We start from the raw sequence: 14,270 nt of genomic DNA, 5'->3' as shown, positions 1-14,270 counted from the left end.
GTCGAGTTAATTTTAAGTGAATGCTCTTAGTTGTAACAGCATACTGCATTTTAATTTGGTTAGTTGGCTTTCACCAACAGCGAGCAACATGCTGTAGGAAGAGAAGCAGATAAATCTAATTTAAGTACCTTCCCTGTTTTGTCAGGAAAAGGACAGGTCACCATTGTTTGGGAATAAAAGGTCAAAGTCCAATCTTTGCCCAGTCATGCACAATCATCCAAGAAATCCATTCCTCACTGTCAGCAAGAGACAATACAGAAATAAGTGCATGATGACATCTACTTGTGTTAAAAATAGCAAAATAAAATAAACAAAAAAATCCCAAACTAAACAGCGACAGCAGCCTGTTTAGTTTTAACATCATGGTATTGGCCCTTTAAGCAGATGAGATTTGAGCCTCTGGGAGTGTCTGGATTGAATCTCCCAGGCTCTTGCAGCAAAAGGGTCTCTGTCACTTTCTGCTCTCTCCTTTTCCCTTCATACACAGTCTCACACTTGTCCCAGGTGGCTGAGCTCCAAGGCACCATTGCTAGCCAATTGCCTGTGCCATATTCTCCTGGGTGGAATAAAGATCCCTTTAAAAATAATTGTGTTTCAGTGAGGAGGGAGGCAGAAGGGCATGCTAGACCTGAGAACAAGGCTAGAGAGCTCCAGCTAGGGAGAAAAGCTGGTCTGGCCTGTTTGTTTGCCTCTCTAAAGTGCTGCTTTAGGCTCTGACTCCAAGTTCAAGATTTTCCATGCTGAACCTGATTTGAACCTGAATCAGAGCCCAAGTTTCTTTTGGCCATAAATTAGTTTAGGGACAAGATCGGTCCAAAGACATATGTGAGCAACTCCTGTTGGAGTTAAAGGCTGATGTGTGTGTGCACATGTCTGTACAACTGGAGGAAGGTCATGACTACGTGCCTATTTTATAAACTTTGGGTACTTGTTTGATGTGTTTTTTTCCTTTCATTGTCTCTGTGCTCAATAGAGATTCTTGTTTCTCAATGTTTGGAAAGAACAAGGCTTCTCCTGACACTAGCAACTCCTCACAGAATACATAATATGTAATTCTTGCCTGATTTCCATCTCAGTCAAACGTTTAAAATCAAGTTCTAGAAATTAAAAGGTCCAGTGCTATGTCCCTCTGCCTGGCATGCACATGTTGGCTCACTGTGGCTGATGGGAGTGAGCCAAAGCTATTCAAGATGTTCTGCAAGACTGAAAAGTTTTAATCATCTTCCCTGTACCTTCTACACGGCTCTATGCCTCCTCTGGGATCTGTGGGGCTGCGCACATCACACCTATACAGCAAGGGGTTAACCTGGAGCAGGTAGAGGATTTGTTCTAAAATAAAGCTGATAAAAGTATTCCCCTTCAGAAGTGCCATCTCCCAAAGATTCTTATCCATTCTGAGATGTCTTTTTCTCCATCTGGAAAGAAGGCCACCAGATTTGAAGATAAATCTAAAAGTGTTAATTAACCTGCAGGTATTACAAGACAGGAAGAAAAAGGTTACTGGGAGAGCACTATGGAACAAGCAGGGAGCACATGGAAAGTTTATTACAAATTTTTTTCCCCCCATATCAGAGGAGATCATGAAAGAAATGAAAGCCAGCTTGAAGAGAGAGTGGCAGCCTCACACCTTGAATAAAGCAAAGATCCTGGACAAATACAGAATTAATTACTTCTTTAGCACCAGATGAAGGCTGTGTATCATGATGTGTATCAGATGAAGGCATGTCATCAAGGGAGATGACTTGATAAACATCTAATGGTTGCTTTGTTCTGGTCCCTCTCTACAAAGGGCCAGTGTTGTTTCCAAGAGTTTGCTTTCTGGTTATGATAACCTTAACCACTTAACAACTGCCTTTGTATGCTGTGTTCAGGAGCCTCTTCTGATTTTCTCATGAAAATTATAGCAAAAGTCAGTTCAACATCAAGTATAGAGCTGTTCTGTGTGTGGAAAAAAGGTAATACCTCCAAGAACAGCACAGTATGAAGTGGATCTCCATACCTTCCAGCTCTCAGGGAGAAGGGAAAACAACACTGGATCATATTTAGCTTTGGCATAAGCGGGTGCAATTCCCACTGGGATTTGCACCTGCTTATGCCAGGACTGAGTAGGGCTCATGGAACTTGCAGGGTGGTCGTGTAATTAAATTACGTGCTCGTTCGGTGTATTTCTATAATGAAAAATGATGCAATATTTTTTCAAAAGGACAGTTGTGCATTAGTTTAAAAAACCAATTAATTATCTTCATTACCAGTTTGCCCTTACTATTCAGCAGATTTTCAAACCATCGAGGCATCTTAAGCTTTTGTCTTTAGACAGGAGCACTGACAGTCTGAATTATACTCTGTTTCCTCCTTATTAGAAGTTAGTTATAATAAAAATACTGCCACTGTGGTCTTCAGTTCAATGAAGTCCATTGTAAACTCCCCAGTATAACATAAACCTCCCTAAAACACATAAAATTATTGGCCTCCAAGACCAGTCTCACTGAAAGAAAGCTCTGTATTTAGTCTTTGCTTAAAACACAGGTATTTGGTAGGATGGAATTCAAACTCCCAACACGGTTTTAAAATGTTAGGTCCAAGGAAAGTTGACACAGACCATGTAATTTTAATTAAAGAAAGTTTTTGCTCGTTTATGGCCAACAGGGGCATTGTAACATTGACATATCGATGCTAAATAATTCTGAGTCCATAAATAATTCAGTATATAAAAATGTTGCATGGCTGGTGCCAGGTAGCGAAGGGAAAGAGCACTGAAATAGTTGCTGTGCCATGTTACTGCTACAATGCCAGGGGATAGACAGGTAATGTGATCTAACAGCTATCCAAACAGGGAATGCCACAGGCCACACTACCCACAGAGAGCACTTGGAAGTATAAAACCAAAGGCTGCCCAGTTTTGCCGCCTCAGTATTTTAGCATCACTGTCACAGATGAAGATAAAGCTTTAGGAGTGGTACCAAGGAGAAAGGGAGCAGAAAAATCACATGCAGAAGGAGAAATATTAAAAAGCAAATTGATGATGAATTTAAGATTTTTTTAAAAATTGTTATTCTAGGAGCTAGGAAAATACCACAAACTTATTTCCATGGTTAATCATCCACCTTTAAGACAGAATTCAGTTCAGATGGGATCCTGACCCTTTGGTTTCCACTCTCTATGGACTTTCATTCGTTGGTATGAATAACTGGGGAAAATAAACTTTAACCTCTCACTCTGGAGTATTGATGCCAGAAAGAATATATTTTTAAAATTAATTTATTGTAAAGTTTGATAAGGAGTCTTTCAGCTCTGGACCAAATGAAACACATCACACAAGTTTTTAATGGGAACTATGTCCATGAGGTTTCCCAAATATGTTTCTGCTCTGTGGTATTTGCTGTGATAACACTTGAAACTGTACATGGCTGCTTTGAGATTTTTTAAGCAGTGAAAATGAGGATGACAGGAAATCCAAGGCCTAAGGCAGGTACAATCAAGCAATCTGTCTAAAGCTTCACAGAGAGTTGCACACAATTGAACGAGAAATTAAAACGTTCCCCACTTCTTTAACTATAAGAGAGTAAGCATATGCCAAAATTTCCTAGGAATGCTCATCACCTACAAAAGCTCCATGGCTTAAGAAATACTTTTCCCTATTTGCTTTCCAAGATTAGCCTTCCAGGTTCATCTGCTACTTTTGTGCTCCTTTCCCTTTGGAAAGGCTCAGTGGTTTCAAGTAGCTCTTGATTATGAGAGTTATATTGATTATGGGTTATATGGTCCAAAATTAACACAACTGACCACGTGTCCCCAACAAAGAGTCAACCAACACGGCTCAAACAAGAATATTAACAGCAAACACTTTGCACTGGATAAAACTTGTTTATTTTATCCAAAGGCAACAAAGGTACTAGGAGATTTGGTAAAGTCAGGGCTTGAAGTACAACTGCTGAAGAGGAATAAAAAGGAAATGCTTGAACTGCTCCTTGCATCTGCCAGAACTAAGACTACTACAGTCCAAGAAAACTCTTTCAGCCAGCATACTATATGAGTTTAGTAATTTACCCCTGAAGATTTAGTTTTCCATGCTTGGATTTGGTTCGTTGCCCCTCTCACACCTACTTTCAGATCTTTGTGCACACTCCAAGCTGTCCCTGTAAGTACAGTCATGTTTGATTTTCATTAGTGTATTAGAGCAGAAAAAATAAAGAAACCCTTTCCCTCAAGGAAATAGTCTTCAAATATCTTGTTCCCAGATCAGTGTCTGTACATTCAGTGCCAGACAGACACAGCCAGTCCTGCACATAATGCAGGAAGGCCGAGCAGCACTAGGGCTGTGAGAAAACCAGGTCTCCTCCAGGTTCTCACATGCCGGCCACCAGCCACCACTGCCAGGTCTCTGCAATTGTAAGTGGTTTACGAGCAGCAGAAGTGCAAAATAAAGCCCAGGGACATTTCCATGTGCCAAGGTTGCTGAGGGGGTTGTTTTGTATTGACCCCACTTAACTCCTGTCCCATCTTCGCTGCAGGTGCAGCCTTTTTTCATCTTCAAAAAACATCAAGACATTTCCTTTCCCATAGTTTGGGAAGAGAATAGGCTGATTATACTCCAACCAAAATGGAACCTCCCACTGAATGATTTCTTCCCTCTCATTCCGTTCCTCCCCCAAAAGTGACAGCTGCCTTGTGAATGCTGTTACAAGAACCAATGTTACAGGCAGACCTGACTGCTTGTTAGCACTGTTTGCTCAACTCAAAACCTTAAATTCTCCTTTTTTAAAAAAGGGAATATACTCAGGCCCCTAGACTCTCTTCTCAGGTTGTTGTTTTGCACTAAATAGATTATTTGGCTGTTATTTTGCACAGAGTTGGTATTTTGCACTAGGTTTGTATCCTCGTGGGATTCCCCTCTTCTATCACATGGTCTTTCCCTACCCAGCCCCATGGTGGTCTCTCCCCAGGTTACTCCCTCCCATCACTTGTGTCCCATTGGCTGTGTTCCCTCTTTCTGCCCCGTATTCCCCTGTGTTTAAAATCTCTCGCTGTGAGAGATTCTGCCTCTTTTCCCTCAGGGATGTTGCCTCAATTTCCAAGGGGCTCCTATCTAGGAATAAAGCGGGACTCTGGTCCCGAGAGCAAGAAGTGCCTCGAGTCTTTTACTTTTGTCCTTGTAAGGCTGTGAGGGGCGAGGGTCCAGAGCTAGCCAGATTGGACCCTCAAAGGCCCTGAGAGAGGTCAGTCTTTATAGCAGATGAAACCAAACTTCAGTTTTGGATCCCAAATGTGTGCTTGTGGACTGGCTTCACAGAGCTAGACAGGAGGGTACCCTTGAGTCTTCATGATGACTCAGAGAGCTTGCACTGGTCACTTATCACCACATTTATTTAGGAGGGGAGCTTTGCCAAGGCCTCAGCACTGCCCATATTCTATCCCATCCAAATCAATTAGGCACTGGGGATGTTTTCAAACCCAAGAGGACCAGAGTATGTTTAGGACAGAGGGCACAAGTGCTCAGTTCACCACAAAAGAGACACAAGCCACCCACCACAAACTCACATGCACACCAAGCATTGGGAATTCTAATAAAATTATCACTTTACTGTTTCCTGAATGCTGCCAGATGATAGAAAACCAAGAGAAAAAATGCAGCTTGAAGGAGCATCTCATGACTAAAGGGCTTTGGGCTTTTAATCTTGAGTGATTCATTGATCAGAATGCACAGGCTCAGGAGAAATGAAGACAAAGCCTAAAACAGAGAAATCTGAGCAGGACAAAAGCAAGCTGGATAACACAGTCCACAGTTTAATTGTTACAAAATGAGCCTGGGCTGGCAGAGAGGCACTGCTGACTTCTGGGTGGCTTTTCCACCAGTTCTAGGATCCATTTCCCTGATGGAACAGAGGCATCCCCGTAGGGAAGCCACCAATATGGCTACTACCACCTTGGTGGAGCCAGCTTTGACAATCACATACATTTGTACATATTTTTTTAATTGGTCAGAATTAAGAGTCGGGGCTTTTACCTTATTTTATGCCACCTTTTCTATGAGGCTCCTTGATCCCCTAAAAATAAACCAACAAAACCCCTAACATTATTCCCCTGGCCTGATAAACTCAGTTCAAAGGGAAGAGCAACATGTGCCTGTGCAGATGGTTTGCTTTCCAAGAGGGCTTTGTGATTTGTCAAATTAACACCTGGAGAATGAGACAAGGAGGAGTTTCATCCCCAGGCAGAGTGGGTCATCCTCTGAGTTTCCTCATGACCTCTTTTGCAGAGGCAGTTCCCAGAAGAGGGAGAAATTGAGGGGATGTACACTTGCCGTGTGTGGCCTAGCTTCTATTCCCAAGCTCTTAGCTCCTTAATTACCCTCCTTCCGAAGGGTCAGGCTTTGGCTGAAGATTACCCTGCACTCAGTTATGTCTCATCCTAATGAATGCTAATAAAAAGCATTTAGATGACTAATGCAACATAAAACTCTGCCTTATTTCATTGCATCTGCTTAATAAGAACCTCATTTAATATCAAATTACTGCCTGCTCAGCCAAGGCCTTGTATTTGTGGTAACAGGACCATGAGGTGGGAATCAAGAGCTGCAATATTGAAATTCCTCACTAATATTCTCTGCAGGGCTGTGCAATTACTTAATTCATTTAGCTGAGCCAGTCTGATGGTTCAGCCAACTGTTTCACAACACTGAGCCTAATGCTAGGCAACTGGCCTCCCCATGGGCCCGTCCTGCAGGATCGCTTTTCCTGGGACCCAGCTATTAACAGTTGCTTGGGGGATTTCAAAGAGGATCACAGATAGTGTTACAAATGAATGGGTTTGTAGTAGCGAACATGAAATCCTGCTTCCTCCCAGTCAATCAAATGCCAGCCAGAGGATGCCCCATGAGACAGCAGACACAAAGAAACAGCATGGCTGGGTTTAACCTCTGTTACATGTATGAGGGAGCATCAGTGCATGGACAAGTGTCTACATTTAAAAATATTCCCTCTTGCAGTTTTACAGAGCACTGCTCCAAAATGCCACTATCCCTCCTTCCCACAGCTGCTTGACTCAGCTGGCTCCTGTAGAAACTAAAGTTCTCCATACTGCACCTCAGATCTTTTGGGATAATTTTGAAAAATGTAAACAGTGATGATTCCCAGCTCTCATGAGCAATGACTTACCAGAAGTGCTTTCACACACATTCCTCACAGCTTTAATCAAACCTTAGACAATACTATTTTAAAGGAAAGGATTTAGTCAGTATACTTCAGTTCGGAGAAGGAGCCATACTAAAAAGGATGCTAAGTGTTACCATTCATAAGCCGTGAATGTTAAAAACAGTTAAAAACCATCTTATAATTTGTTTGACTCTATAAACCGTTTTGGCAAGTCAAAATACTGAAACGTTTTGTCCAGTCCTGGTTTACACTTGTGAAAAAAAAAAAAAAAGTTACTCTAAAAAATTGGAGAGGGTGTAAAAAAAAACCCCACAACCCACAAATGTGTTTCAGCAGCTGCCTTATAGTGGAATTTAAAGCATTTTATTTACTTAGCTCAGTAAGAAGCAACAAGATCACAGAACACGTACGTCTTCACAGGAGGAAAGTGGTCTAAAAAATGTGATGAACAGCAGTAAAAAATTACTCATGACACTCAAGTCAGGCTGACTCAGGGTATACCATGATGGGCCCAGGCTAACGAGCAAAGCAATAGTTCTGCTAGTATCATTTTCAAAACAGATGTCTGTCTCGGAGATATGGTTTCACCAAACAAGTTATCGAGCTCAGGGAAAGATGTGGATGGAAGGCAATGGATCTGCAGCAAGTCAGACTACAAGTAGTATTGGATAGGGTATGGTACAAGGGCAGAGAACAGCAAGAGAAGACAAAACCACCCTGAGGAGTCCCACTGGTAAGAGAAACTTACCCAACTCATGTGAGAAGCACAGCTGGGCAAACTCTTGCTGTGCAGGGACTCCCTCTATGCAGGGCATTGCCCTTGAAACAAGACAGCTTGTCCCCACAAATCCCTGTCTGAATGGTCTTATTTTCACCATGACTTTCCAGCCTTGCAGGCACCCTTGCAGACAACGCACACATGCTGACAGTGGGCAGAAAAAAACCACTGGAAAACAAATATTCCAGCATATATTTTCCTATAAGAGGAAAAACCACACAGACGACCAGGAAACCCACATTGTTTTGAGGCTCTCCAGGGCCAGCAGATGTCCCAAGGGCTGTGGAGAAAAGCATTTGTGGGAAAGGTCAGTGACTGCACTACACACTGAGGCTGCTGCCTCCACACCACGTCCACCATCTCCAGTAGTGACCCCCATCTCTTCCTGCTCCATAAGGACTTCTGCAGATGGCTTTTGTGGTTCCAAAGCTGGAGCAATACAATCAGTTTCTGCCTTCACCACTGCTGTCTTGTACTGTTTTACCACTTGCACAGTTTTTGCACTCCTGCTTCTTATAAAATGTCAGCTTTGCCAGTTGTCAGATTTGAAGCCAGGATGTGCCTTCAGCTGCAAGAGGCTTAAAACAAGACTTAAAAACACAACCCCTGCATCTGGGCATCTAATGTTGCTAACACACCTGCTGAGAGGAGACCACTGTTATGTCCAAAATTGCTTCTGAGAGGGCACTTCCAAGCAGGAGCAATATGACTCCACAAGACCTATGGCATTAAAAACTTGAAGCTGTATTACACCTCCCCCAGCAACATTGCAGCTGTTTTATCACACACTTACTTCACTGTCCACTTCCAGGTATACTACCAACTCCCAATCAATCACTACTACATTTTAAAAATCATTCTGCTAATGTACTCCATAAGTTTTTTGACTAGCACAAGTCATATTTACGGTGAAGCTTCACTACTGTAATGCAAAATACCAGAATGAGCCAACTGTGAAGAAAGAAAAAAAAAAGAAAAAGTCAAGTTCTAAGCCGGTAAGGCTTATGAACAGACAAGAAAGTAGATGGAAACATGTGCAGTCTTCCAGTAAGAGATGGCTTCCCTGGGCTTGTGTTCAGCCTGATAGCTCCCCATTTGCCAGCTATCATAGGTGTGGGGAACAGCAGTGGGATCATAATCACAGACCCATAAGGAAGGAGGTCCCTAAAGTGTATTGAAAAATCCAGGTGACCCCTGGGCAGATGTGTCCTGAGAGAAAAAAAAGGTTTTCTCATCCTTTCACATCCTTCCCTCACCCTGCCCAAGCTCAGAAGCTGGCAGAGCCTTCTGGGTTTGTAGAACTATGGACAGAGGAGGTGAAGAGATCCTGACATACAGCAGCTGGTGACAGAGCCAGTCAAACCTTCATGATCACCCTTCCCAGCCTGGGTACAATGGTCACCACAAAGTTTTGCAACCCCTGGCAGGCAGCCACTGAGCAGGGCTGATGCCTCCAGAGCACAGCAGAGAAGTGAGCATATGGAAGGACACAGTGTCCTCTAGAGGTGAAAAAATACCTCATAATTTGGTCACAGAGTGAACACTGGACAGCAGGATTGCTCCACAAGACCAGGAGGAATTGCTCCAGTCTGGCAAAGTACAAGGATGGAGCACCATTTCTGGGCAGAGGAGGGACAGGCAGGTGTGGGGTCGCACCACTTGGTTCCATTGCAGTGCCCCCAGAACAATGGAGATGGCCAAAATTCACTTACTGAGGTCCAAAATGCATCCATAAAATAGCTCCTCAAGGTTCTCAGATGTCAACCCCCAAATCTGGCAGCTTTGCTGCCCATCACACCTCTTCTACTCCTGGAGGGGGTTTATAGCCATTTAAGTTGCCAAACATAATCAGCCTGGTGCTGGGTGGTCACACGGGGAGGTAGCCCCACATGGAGGGGTGGCTGCTTGGTCTGGGCTCTTAAATCAGGTAAAACAATCTTTGTGGGGATAAGGAGGAAAAAAACACATGAAAGTGCTTTGTGAAGTACTGCTTTGGGCCAGGAGCTGTTTCTAGTGTTTCTAAATAGGAGGAGCTCATGAGTTTGAGTAGTCCTGTGAGGCTTCATAGAGTTGTGGAAAATGAGGCTCTTAAGTGCTCTAAACTGGCTTTCAGCTAGAATCCTTATAAAACCAGGAATGTCTTCTACATATCTTTCAAAAGTAGCCACAGTTTAAATAAAGCATATTTGGGAAGAGAGAGAAAACATAACATTGCGAAATAGGCTCAACATTCTTGCCAGAGGCACTGTTCCATGAAAATAGGTGTTCACACAGAAGATCCAGATCTTTCGCCCATACCACCGCAGTGTTGCTGGCGATAAACACCAGCCACCACAGGAACACAGGCAAAAAATCCCTGCACAAGGAAGAGCATGCAGAGTAAAGACACAAACCAAGTACCTGGAGCAGCACAGAGGCAAGACCAGTTTCCCTGACCAGTTTCTTGCTGCCCTCTCTTATCCCTGCTGGATTCAGCAATCAGCCTAAACTTAAAACACTGCAAGGGGCTCTTCCAGTCAGGAGGATAAAATCAGATTTGCAAATGCTGTGTCTTTGCAAGACACTATTGCATCCAAGTATGAAGGTCTGATGTTTGACGAACCAAGAATCAAAAGAATGAAAGAAAAACGCACACACGTTGCCACACCATTTTCCCTTCTTATCCTCTCTTAGCTGTTGGCTGCTGCTGCTTTTCCCTCAAAACAGATATCACAGAGACTTTCCAGCTGTTCACTCATCCCAGGAGTCTCAGCAAAGCCTTTCTGGGTCTGACAGGTCTTGAAGGTCCATCTTTTGAGCACCAAACTCTATTATTGTGAATATTACTAAACAAAAGAGTATTCAGCAACTCCCTTTAGCCCAAGGAGGAGGAGAGCTGTTCCTCCCACCACCCTTTTGGCTTGGTTTTAGACAACGCAAAGCTGGGGAAGTCAACCACAATATAAAGAATTGTTTGTAAAGTGGTAATGGCTGCAGAGCAACTGATACCAAGGAGCTCTGCTCCGTGGAGGGAATGCTCAGAGTGCCAATATCCTGCTTGTTCACTAACCAGCTACTGAGAAACCAGATGTCCACAAGAGGACTGAAAGCCTTTGAGAGACTTATAAAAGAATACTCAGTCTCTGCTAAACCTCCAAATTCTAGCCTAGGTGAGGGAAGAGAATGAAAACTGAATTCTAGTGGGTTTTTTGAAGCAGCTCTGACGAGTGGCAAAGCTTGACCATGTGTGGCAGTGGCTGAACTGATGAGAGGTGTCATCCCATAGCAGAAGGTTACCCTCCTGCTGCACCCCAAGCATCTCCAGTATGTCCAGTGGGGCTGAAACAGGAATAGATCTTCCTGCACAGGGAGCATAATCAAGGCAGGCTGTAGGATTAGCTGTGAGCTCGACACCCTAGGAACCACATATTGCTTACATTTTTAAGTAGCAAAATGTATCAAGAAGTGAAAAAAAAAAAAAAAAAAGATTTTGTGCAAAGCCCACTCATACAGGGTTTCTAAGCATGAAAACACAAACAAACACAACCCAAAGTCCCTCAGTACTAAGTTCACCCGGAGACACAGAGCTCCATTTTTCTAGAGTGATAAAGCCAATGGATCTGGGCTTGGTAGAATATCAGAAAAGTTTCCAAGTCAGGAGAACCAGTGGCTCCCTCGGGCAGGGAGAGGCAGCCTCACTTGCAGGAACAGCAGATTGGAAGCTGCACTGCTGCGGCATGCCCAGAAGATGACAGTATTTGTTAAAATTTTGTCACTACAGCCCCTAGAGAGCCGTGATACGTGCCTGAGCAGGACCCAACGATTCCAGTATTTGAAAAGAGCATTACTAAAGGAAAAAAAAAAAAAAAGATTTTGAGAAATAATGATGCAGGTTGGGTTAGTTTTCTGCTCTCTTTTTATAGACCCTCTCTCTGAGCCAAGCAGAAAATGCTGAACTGATGCAAAACTCATTTTTATCTTGTTTTTCATACATGCTTAAGACCACAAAAATGTAAAATTTTCCTTAGAATAAATTAGGATCTCTGTAGATGGCTTTGTATGTGTCCCAAACATTCTCCATTTTCAGGGACAGATGATATAAATTCATGGCTTTTTTCTTGTCTTTAAATTTCTCTTACTTCTGCCTTTATTCATGGAAATTATTTGCTATTTAATAACTTCAGAAATTCTAATCTGGCAAAAAAACAACCACTGAAACGATCTTCCCGAAGAGCTGCTGTATTAGACAAGCAAGCAAGGACTGTGTGAATACACATGGGAATGTCTCTTCCTGGTCCCTGAATTAGAGCAGGGACGTTGCTCACGCAGCCATGTAGCACTGCTCAGTGCAGCAGCAGCCTCCTCGTCAGGATTTGCTGGTTTGCAGGTTTTGCTCTGGTGCAAGCCACCACCTGGAACACCAAACAACCAGGAACCAGCCCAAACACAAGTTCTTACCTCATCTCAGAGGGTTTCTGGACTCCTCAACCTGATGAGGATCCCCCGCTGAAGATCACTTTCTTTTCTCTGGGTAGGTCCCTTGTGCAATTTTTAAAGACATGAAGCTCACAAACCTGTCTCACCTCTTAGAAATGTATTCCTGCGTTGGACAGAATAACTCAAGGAGCAGACTATGGTCCAGTGAAGGACAATTGGTAAGTATTAGTGCTCCAGAATCCCCAAACTGGTCATGTTTTGCACACTAAATGCTGAATTATGAGAGTTATGTTTTAACTCTTTCACTTGTCTTGGCAATAACTATGGCAGTCAAAACACTTTCCTTGGAGGTTTTCAACCTCCTTTCTAGGAATCTGGTATGCTTGAGGAAAAATAAATCCAAGAGAAGACTAATGCTAGTACACATTTCTGTGTTTTCAGACTTTCTTATATTTGTCCACATCAATAAATGGAGAGTACAAGTGCATTAGAGGTGTCATCTCAATTGTTTTGCTTAATTTTTCCTAAGTCCTATACCCCTTTACTCACGTTCTTGGGGAGCTTGAAAACAACACAGCCTTTTTCAATTTTTACCAATATTATCTTGTCATTAACAACTTGCCTTAAACTCTGACTGAGCTCTGGTTACTGTTAGCCAGCCATAAAGAGCCCCAGGGGAAGTCTTCTGACCCATACATATAGATCCCAAAGTTACCCTGAACACCTTGATTTGATAGCAACATTTGCCAACACCTAATACCTTTTAGATATAAAAGTCAAGTAAACACTCTTCTGGACTGGAAGTAACTCAATAATTTCCCTTTATAGCAGAAAAAAAAAGATGACAGCCTAATCATAGTCTATAAAATAAGGCAGATTATTACATTGTACTCCACCCTTAAGTACAACTTCTCCACTAAAAGCCAAACCTGATAAATAGCATTCCTTCTCCAAACTCTACAATCAGGAGCATCTTCTCCAATGCAAGAGACAAGAGACCAACTCTTTGTATCTCAGGAGCCTGAAAATCCTCCTGAGTAGGAGTAGAAAGAGCAGCAACCAGCTATTATCTTACAGCATTGATCTTCTCACAAGTGTTTTGATTAGGACACACCTACTTCTATCTTATAACCCATATGATAACATCCTGTTGGCTTCTCTCTCTAAGCAGCAGGTACTTCTCTACCTTGAGCTTTTCCCTTATTGTACCTATGGAATGAGTCTTCCCTCTCCATGAGAAGCATATCCTCATGGCATCTTCTCTGATAGCACTGCAGGTGTTGGATGACTTTCTTAAGAAAAAAAAATTACCTCTTAACTCCCCTCCCACTAAAGCTATTTGAAAAAACCACATTTTCCCTACACTATTGTGTGTAATTAACAGTTAAGCTGTGAGACTTGTGTGAAAGGCATTGAGTGGTTTCTCTCTGTACAGGCACTGCCTGTCCTTACAAACACACAGTGCCTCTACTTGGTATTGGCAGACTTTTCTCCTGTGGGGTGCTAGGACTCCATATGTTTCTCTTCTCTTCCTGACACAAGAGTTATTTTCCTTATGATGGGATGGGAAACAAAGCCTGAAAGCAGTATTCTGCCCAAAAATGAGGGTGTGGTCACCAGGACCAAGGAAATAGTTCAAAAGAGTTTTCTCCCATAGGAGCAGCCGTGCCTTGAATAGGCTGTTTTAAATAGCTCTCAGATCAGAAGGCCGTGGCAAGGATAACCATGTACCCCTGGCACATGGGGCTAGTTCAAAGATCTCAGAAATGCCCCCTTGAGCTCCACTGCTCTCTTTGAGTTCTGTAGGGGGATGGAATGTAAGAGAATAGTAATGGTGCAGAAGGCAATCTCACCCCTGAGGAGTTGCAGCTGTACTAATTACCAAGGATTAGGAACAGGCCTGCCCTTAATGAGTCCCAGCTATG

Source organism: Zonotrichia albicollis, chromosome 3, assembly GCF_047830755.1.
Source record: "Zonotrichia albicollis isolate bZonAlb1 chromosome 3, bZonAlb1.hap1, whole genome shotgun sequence".
NCBI lineage: Eukaryota > Metazoa > Chordata > Aves > Passeriformes > Passerellidae > Zonotrichia > Zonotrichia albicollis.
Note: the sequence above shows the minus strand (reverse complement) of the source record.